Source organism: Micropterus salmoides, unplaced genomic scaffold (assembly GCF_014851395.1).
Source record: "Micropterus salmoides isolate LMB-PRFRI ecotype aquatic unplaced genomic scaffold, ASM1485139v1 Ms_hic_scaffold_3, whole genome shotgun sequence".
Lineage (NCBI taxonomy): Eukaryota > Metazoa > Chordata > Actinopteri > Centrarchiformes > Centrarchidae > Micropterus > Micropterus salmoides.
This window is the reverse complement of record NW_024042261.1, coordinates 33,105,704-33,115,422: the sequence shown is the minus strand read 5'-3', so window position 1 is coordinate 33,115,422 and position 9,719 is coordinate 33,105,704. Positions and strand designations below refer to the sequence as shown.

Here is a 9,719-nt window from a genome sequence, read left to right as displayed (position 1 = left end):
CAGTCCCTTTGCCTCAACAAAATAAACCTCTTGATAGAAAAATTAAGCGGTAATCGTTATCGGTAATCTAATGAATTTAATCAAATATTTATTGACGATATATTGAACATTTGTTATTCAGGAAAACATATTGCGATAATTAGCACTATTGTTTTATTGCCCAGCCCTAATTCTTGTTACCTACCTAATTTGAACTATGTGGTGGTAATCATGGCTTCGGCAAATAAAGATGACGATTCCTCACCAGAGCATCCATGGCCATATCTGAAGTCCATGTTTAAGATTTTTGAAATGAATCAAGATTCATATCGTTTTGGATGTTTGCTCTGCTTACCTCAAACTTCATCAAAGCCTACAAAATGTGCCATCCAACCTGAGAAAGCACGCAGAGGCAAAGTAATTCCAGATAAACATTTTAAATAAAGTTGTCTGTGCATGTAGTAATTATGGTTTTTAGGCTATGGTTAATCAAATGCTTTTTTATGGATTGTAATGGATTTGCCTGCCAAGTGGTTTGGGACCGGGTCCTGTGTGAATGCACTGCTGACACATACTAATAGTTATCCAGCAAAAACGTTGAGTAAACATTACTGATTAAAGACATTTTATAAATACATGTTTTAATCTTGTCAAATAAACACAGTACTATTACTGCCAATGATACAAAAATGGATTGAAATGGAAGAAAATGTACTTCTGAATACTTACATTTATTTACATTTTCCAAGTAAAAATTTGACTGAACAACTTTCACTTGTATTGGAGTATTATATTTGATTTGAGTATTATATACTGTCTTCAACATTGTAAAAATACAAACAGACATTCTAGACTAGTCCTTCTATATAAAATCCCTTTAAGGAAGGCCAAAACTACTAAATGCACTAGATTAGCTTGTAGTTATCAAACTAGTCAGTGATCTAATATAAGACAAGTTCACTGTATTTAGGTCTTTAATAAAAGTGATTACTTGTAGCATTTCATCATCAGTATATTGATAATTAGATGGAACTGCATTATGTGGTTAAAGCTGAGATGAGCTATGCACTGATGTGTTTTATAGGTTAGGAAAAGGATGTAAGGAGCCAAATAGGTGTGTAATAATGAGGGAAAAAACCTTGATGATAGTAAATCCTTTTTTATAAGAATGGAAACGAATGGAAAATATCTCCTAATCATAACAAAATACCTTGTTACTGCGAGAAAACCTGGTGATTTTTCTTTGTCAAGCCAAATGTAATATGCTTCTATAGTTCAGGGCTGTTGTGTGTTTTTTTTATTTATTTTAAATCCAAGCTAAAACACAAACATGACGGCCAACCAAAGAAATACAGATGACATACTGTAGCCGACAGCGTTTCAAATTGTGAGTACTGAGCAGGCATTCAGTGTTTTATTTATGAATCCTGACGTGTTTCAGTTACAAGACAAGGAAAGATGATGTACTTTTGTGCATGTGGCTGTATGGGTGTAGCTTGTGTGTGTGTGTGTGTGTGTGTGTGTGTGTGTGTGTGTGTGTGAGAGAGAGACAGAGTTAGATAATTCTTTGCTTCGGGGGAATGTTTAGGAAACTGTTTCCGACTTAAAGAGGAAATCAATCTCTAATAATGTAGCTAAAGTCACATCCTGTTACTCACCTACTACAGTAGACGAGTAAACGTGGTAGCTGGAACATGATGTGAACAACACACAGTATACTGTATTGGCACATAGTTATTTCTAGAGGGATACAATTGACCTCTGTCTGCTAGCTAGCTGCCTCTAATGAGTGAACATTAGCCTTAGCTTATGTGCTAGTAAACAAAGAGAGAGCTATTGTGGCAGGAAGCTGAGTTGACAGAAAGTAGATTTTTCATTGGCTCAACGACAATTTGTCTTTACATACTCTCACATATACAAAATAAAGTGGAGATTAAAATGATTAGTGTCTAAGTCAGTTTTTGAATTTAGATTTTTTTCTTTAGTATGTAAAACCTAATTATTACTTTAAAAATGTGAATTCGGCTGATTTTCTTCCCCCCAGAATCTGCCCGGTCCATTTCTCAAGTGCAAATTAACCGCCTTACGTTCTCAGTTATTTATATTTACCCATATTCAAAGCTATATGAATACATTCACACTTGATTTTGTGGCTCTCAGCTCTAGTTGAAACTGTGCAAAAGTGTTGTGCATTATCTTTGGATTCAACAGCTACATCTCAGCACGGAGGCACTTTTGCAGTGGCAGCAGGATAAAATCTCTGCTCTAAGGATAATGAGATGGATCACATGCATGGCAGCACTTGCTAAGTTACATGGTTTTAACTATCTATCAGCAGGCTCATTTTCAAGCCACTTCAACCTCCTATAGCCAAGATAGGCTGTCAGCCCTTTGACTGGCTGCCTTGTTAAAATGTGGACGTTTCTGCTCTCATACAGAAGTTCTTTCCCCCGACATGAAAAATAAATGATCATTCTGAGGGTGCTATCAGCCGTCACTAAATCACTCATGGTTTCATAATCACTGTACCTTCCTGATGGCAATAAGCCACATTTATTTCACACATCAGTGCTATAAATAGACACGGTTTAGCATTACTGTTCCTCCTAAAGCTGTTGAAGGCAGGTTACTGTCACAAATGTCCATGTGTGCCAGCCTGGGTTGATTCGCTTTCAATCCAATCAATTCAAATTGTAAATAGAAACTGCCTCATTTGCTAATGGTCGAGAATTCATTCTGATATCTCCTGGTGCGTTATGACAACCTTTTCATGCCAAAGGCTTTTCAGTTTTTTTTTAATTTTGAAGAATATCCACTTTGCTGAATTGATTGCTGAATGAAGAAAGAATTGAATCCAGCTTTTGTGCTAGCATTCAAAGCAGCGGTTTAGCACAACACAAATTTGCAGAAATGTTCCAGGCCTGTCCTGTGTGATAAAATGCCTAATATAATTGACATCCTTCCTGGTCCTCTACACAAGGATTTACCATGCAAGAAAACAACCCCAGTGGTGCTTCGAGACTCCTGGTAGAATATAAAGACTCTCTTACCTTGGCGTCAGAACACCACAGGAATATGTAAGGGCAATTTAAAATCAGATACTCCCACAAACCACACCTCTAGACTGAATATCTAGAGAGCAAAGAGTTCTATCTACAAGGTCGAAAAAGTAATGTAAAAAAAAAAAACTTCTGCAGTGTTGTCAACATAGACTACATCAGCAATTTTACAAAGTAATAATGAGGAAAAAAATCTCCTTCTGTCACACTCTGAAGAGGACACCCGAAGGTGACACAGCTGTTCTGCCTCTATGTTACTATCAGAGTCTCAATCCTTCAGTTCGGAAGCTTGATGATTCAGCATTAGGTTAACCAAATTACTTGTTTATGTAATTATATTGTCATCCGCTGTGTCACCTACGATATGATCATTAAACCCAACCCCTTGTTGAGTGAATGTTTCCAGAACGCTGCACCCCCAATCTGCTGTTTGTAAACAACAAATATCAATTATTGCAATAAGACGTTTTGTTTACTGTTATTTTTATGACAGATTGCCATTTCTCTGCTTTTGACTGCAGGTAATCAAACACATACATGCAAGCAGACTTGATAAACATACAAGCAAAAATCGGGTGATGACAGAAAAAGAAATGGATTTATAGGAAATGTTGTTTTTCTTGGACTATGTAAATTAATGCAGAGTAAATGTACAAAAACCCTAGATTGGACATTTTGAAATGCTGACTGCATCGTGCCCCGGCGATTCCAGACTATTGCCTGAGGCGGGTGATTTCATTTCTTTATTTCAAAGGAATATATCATTAAAAGTGTTTGCAGAGAGACACATGCTTTCTGTTGGAGCCTATTAACATATATTTATATTTTATGATTTATTTGCCATTTATTTGCCAGCAGTTTATTAGCATACATTTATCAGGAATGAGTGACACAAAAGGCCACACCTGGTCTCGTACTGATGCAGAAAACACTTAAATAAGATGGCATTTCGAAATAGGAACAGAGTATGAAAATAAATTTCTAAGTCAGTCAGCATCATGCTCCAAAACCTACTAGGTGTCATGTAACAGATGGCACAGTGCTAATTAACTGTATACCTGGGGTTAGTATACATAGCAACCAGCCACTGCAGCCGGGTTTGCAGCGCGGCTCAAGCCATCTACTGCACGGATTTAAAATCTTTTGTACCTACTAATCATTTCGACCCAAAAAAATATGTGAAAATAGGGCCCAGGTTTACGAATACTGAAATATCCCTTTAAGGACCACATACGGTACTTGTTTTGTGTAGGCCATTTTAGAAACAAATGGGATTCTGAAATTCCATGTAGACCACCATTTTGTTTGTTTGTCTGTACTGTAAATATTTTCATTCATTGTGTATGTTTTCAGATATGGGATCATAAAGATAACAATGCAGTTTTTATGAAGTAACATCATGGTGTCCACATAAAAGGACAGGTGAGTCATGCATCTCCTTTAGCTCCATCTCCTATAGCTGCATAACATCTTCAAAACAAATCTAATTTTAAAACAATAAGATAAAGTAGAAAAGGATTGGTGTGTCCCTTTAATCAGTCAGTGTAGAATATAAGAGAAAGGCATGATTTGACTTTTTAGAGGAGATTGTCTGCTGATTAATAAACATAATAAGGAAGACAGACAATGTCTGCACTACATAAATACACTTTAATGCTTTTAACAGCATGGCAGCAGACAGAATGTAATTTCACTGCTTGTGTTCTTGCAAATTTCAATGTAATATTCTGCACTGCCATCAATATTAACAATTATAAAAGCCATCAGATGTGCATCCAGATTCAATCAATAGCTCTTATACTAAGCTTTCAGGAAATGCACTGCAGGCAGGAGATATATTTTATTCTGTCATCTGAGTGGGATTATTATCTGTAGTTGGCGGTCACAAACTCAGCATATGAAAAACTTCTAGCAATAACAAAAAATTACTTTTTTCTCAGTTGGCCCAAACTTTTAAGCGGAAAACTTACCTCTAAAATTAACGTAGATCAAAATTACAATTTGCAAGGCAAAGGCAAACTGCAATAACATCATCTGAAGTGTTATCTTCAAGAAACATAAGGCTATTTAGCTGTTTGAGAGAAAGTAAACCCAATGGGTAACTGAAGAATTCAAGTAAAATGTAACCATTTGATGGGGCAGATGATCTTCATCGATTATGCATCTCCATGTGTAACATACAATAAAATGCAACTTACAGTGCTATACAAAAGTACATGTTACTGTGCGTAGCAAAGTCTGTGAAGTTAAACTGCTGAGCAAGATGGAAAAAGAAGACCCAAGTGCTGCAAGGAAAGGATTATATCTGGAGATCTTTAATTTCAGTCTTGGGCTTCAAAGGCCTGCAGAGAGAAAATGAGAGAGTTGGTGAGTGACCAGTGGGCTATCAGCAAATGGGTGGGCAGTGACACAGGGCTCATCACAGGGACCATTCTGGAGGTGCACACAAGACAAAATTACTCTGTCTGAATAAATTCTAGCTGTGGGCAGCAGCCAGGTCCATCACACATTTTAATATGGCTGAAACATCATAAAATGAGTCATGTAAATTCTAAGATAATTGTTTCTCATCTGTGGTAAAGCTTCAGAGAATCTGAAAGATGTGACACATTTAGGTGTAACATTTTTTTTGTTTCATAAAAGATCAGGAAAAACACATTCAGTTTGACGGAGAGATGGAAAGCGGGTTGTATCTGGGGTGCTCCAGAGCATCTTGTTTATTTTCGTATTATCACAGTGGGGGCACGAAATCAGCTCCAGATCAATCCTCTTTAATGCTTATGTGAGAGAAACATCTGGGTTTCAATTAGGTATTTAGCAAGCCCGACAACAGGGGGTTACCTCAAAGAAGCGGCAGTGTCACTGGGCCTGCAATAATGATGTGGCTAATGTGCCTATCGAACAACACATGGATAGAGAGCTCAGCCTGCTGCAGTATCTTAAGATAGCTCTGCACAGTCTGTTTCTTCTGATAAGGTTCAATCTGATTCAAAGAGATCAAGCATGCCGCAGGAATATAAGTCGTATAACAGAAAATAAAACCCAGTCAACAGCCACAGATTAATAAATCCACACCCTCAATCAGAAAAACGTGATCCTGTCATATTGTCATGTTCCTGTTTGAAAACCCCAAACAGTCTACCAGCCTATCTCTGATGCCTTTTTGCTTGCATGAGTTTGAATAATATCCTCTGAGCATACCAGGAGGTTATCAGCTTTCACCTCCTGGTAACAACCTGTCTTATAAAGTTGTTGTGAAAAAGTGTTGTTTTTTTCAGCAGAGGTAGCAACATTTGAGAATACGGAGATAGCTGAAATAAATAAATAAAAAAGGATCTGCCAGAGCTGATAAGACTTCAGGATGGTGAAATTGATTACGGCCTGTTTTCCTCAGCATGTGAATTTTGCTGATCTAACTAAAATCTATGGAACAATACAGCAGAAAGGAATGAATTTTGACTTATAACATCCTGTATCTGTGATAGTCAAATAGCTTAGTTCAAGGGCCACTTTGGGACGTGATAAGAGCTCTGGGCCAGTTGACAAAACTCAGTTATCCCTGCAAGCACTTCAACATTTACTCGAAATATTTATCTTTGCAGTAGAAAATGATAAAATGAAATGGAATATGATTACACGTTGTAACTCAAGTTCTATGATCACAAGAGGAGCCCACTAAAGGGCAGTACAAATTTGGAGTAGGACCAGGGAGAGTGGTGGTGGTAACTGATCCAACACGGTATTTCTTTCCTTGCATGTGTCTGACGTGTATGGAGAGGAGAAGAGAGGCATGTGTCCCCCTGCTGCTCCCTGCACATCCCCTAAGGCTTCTAACCTCCTAGGAGGAGCATACAAGCTGGTGATGATCGGACACAGATTCGTCAGTCCCGAGGCTGATGAGATCTGGCAGTCAAATATTCTGCTCGAGTTCTTTTGCTATATAACTGTGTCCTCTGATAGAAGGTGAACATATTGTCCTTGGAATAAAGAAGCATCCTGTCATCCTTTTAAAATAAGATCATATGTATGGGAATACATCTGACATGATTTACCGAATAAAAGTGAATTTCACTTTTGAGAACATCATTTCAGTGCAGACAACTGTCAGCCTTTGAAAGTGGCCGAATTAATGGCCTTGAAATGTAATGTATTGTCTGTAAATTACCTTGCAGTGCTGCATGCAAATGACCACAAAGCAAGCTCCCTTAACTAAGTAACTCGTAAAATACATATAAACTCATACAGTAACACAGCCAAATAACCAGTCCCACATGGCTACCAGACGCAGACAGTCTGAGGCTCTTTTTGGTGATAAGCAGACCTCACAATATTTTTACCTGTGGAAGTAGGAAGAAGCCATCACAAACACACAGGATCTCTAACATAATTTCATCCAGGTACTGTGTTGCCTTCGCAAGTCACTCACTCACATGGCCTTTCCAACCAGATACCACTGTAAAAGAGCATGTGCGATGTTAAAGCAACATTTTTAAAGATTTGGTGCCATTTCAGAGTGTAATTCACCGCTGTCGTAAATAAGGACAGCTGTACATGGCTTTGTTAGGATTACAGTACTTATGATACTTATAAACGTGTATTTTAGTCTTTTCAATGTTTTCATGCTTTTATCTTGTATTGTTTTGTATTATTGTCTCTTGGGTATTATTGTCTTTACACTTGTTAAAGCACTTTGTAACTTGTTTTTGAAAAGTGCTCTACAAATAAAGATTATTATTATATTATTATTATTATTATGATCAACAACTTTGCTAAGATAGCCAAACATCAAGCAAGTGTGACACAATACATAGCAAGCCAGATAATATTACTTACTAGCCCAACAGAAAGAATGCCAGCTCGGTATCTGTCTTGCAGCCCTTTACTTCGAGAAGTTCTTTTCAATGTCTGGGAGCCTCCCTCATGCTTGGTCACTCTGTTTTCCTAGCTTCCTCCTGTCAATATCCTCTTCCGTCCGTCATTGGCAAACATTGTGTCCACAGAGGCTGCTGAGCCCAGTGATGCTACCCTCTTTCCACCAGCTGTTTTATTTATTTTATGGTAGAAAGTTACATAATGTTGCTTGAAACTTGGGTGGCAAGATAGCCAACAAAACTCGACAGCAACCGACGCAAAAGTAGGCCTAGCGGCTCCTCCACACAGACATACATGCTGTCATATCGAGGACGGCGCACTAGCAAGCGCTAACTTGAAGTGAAACCACATCAGCAGATGCAGGACGCCAGTCCAGCTCGTTGTAGATTTCATGGCTGTGGTGGTCAGTCAGATTATCTGTTAAAAAAATTCAAAACATGCGTTTAGTCAGGCTTTGTAAACAAGGAGGGACACTGCCCACGTGAGAGTAGCGTCATCAGACTTATATCCTGTGTCAAGCAGCATATGGAGGCTATCACGCAATAACGTGTTTGATATGGGACAATTCACAATACATGTACTGCAACAATGCATTTGTTCTGAATTGTCCCCCTATTAAATAGGATTATAATTGTTTTAACATCCTACTGTTGTAGTAGCCTACATTTATTGTGATCTGTCCCCATACATAATTGCACATGCATTTGAATATATACTATTTTCATGATACAATTTGTAATATTTTATTATGGAATTGTTGAAATTTGATTCACCACCACATGATTACACACTTTGATGACAAAAGGTGCTTAAAGTGTAAAACACAGAATTCAGCGAAATTTTAACAGAAAACACGGAATCTGGCAAAAAATTTGATCTATTTCATAGGGCCCTATCCATAGTTTCATCTCCCCATAACTGTAGCTCCATCTGGAGGTAACTTTAGCAATAAAAATGTCGAAGAGGAACGAAGAAGGTGACGAACATTAACAGGCAAAAATGAGTGTGTCGCTTCGATGACGACACCATCTATCCGTAACATGGCCGCTCCGCAACACTGGTAGTTTCGGGGGGGCGACCAACACCCCCTGAAAAAAATCCTAGGGGAAACACTGCATCTTATTTAGCGGTAATTTAAATGTGACCATTTCATATAAAAAGATCGTTATTTTACTTTAAAGGTGTTAAAAACAACAACCTACCTGGTTTTATTAGAGTCAATGTGTTTTTATAAGAATTATATTCAAATAAAAATGTTCCTTATTTTTCTCTTGCACGTTTCCCCCGACGTCTTCTTTGTTCGTTTTGCAGCCTCTGCAATGATATCCATACTGAGCTATCTCCTTCCAAAGAACTTACATTGTACATTCTATACAGTACTCTGTGATTCTTCTGATAGCTTGCTTGCGGAAAAGTGAATTTGGTGTGTGACATGGTGTTGTAAAGCATTACGCCATTGTAGTGCTAGATTTCATGGCCAGGATTGCAGTTACATTTTGGCCCATCCAAAGGATTTTGAAGCTGTGATTTTTTAAGATAAATACTACATAATATTGCTTGGTGTTTAATACTATTTGTTAACAACCTTTTAATTATGTGCATAACTTAACAGGAACTGAAATGCATCTGTTTTAAGAGTATACCAAACATGAATACAAAGGTAACATTTAAGATTCATATAAACGTGTATGCCTGGCAATTTATTATTTATTTTTTCCTGTTTAAAGAAAGTATAAACATCACAGTCACTTCTAAGAAGTGTGTTGGGAGTATATCAATATTGTATTGAGTATTGACACCCTCAAAATT

The 9,719-nt window shown here is 37.6% G+C and overlaps 1 long non-coding RNA gene across 1 annotated transcript; it reads right to left on the bottom strand.

Annotated features, from left to right (window-relative positions):
• Positions 1-4,865: 4,865 nt before the first annotated feature.
• On the bottom strand, positions 4,866-8,336 carry LOC119882420. Its single transcript, XR_005440509.1, has 3 exons — positions 7,872-8,336; positions 7,376-7,491; positions 4,866-5,380 (listed from the first exon to the last, which is right to left on the bottom strand). It is a non-coding gene; the product is annotated as an uncharacterized LOC119882420 (long non-coding RNA).
• Between the last annotated feature and the right edge of the window lie 1,383 nt (positions 8,337-9,719).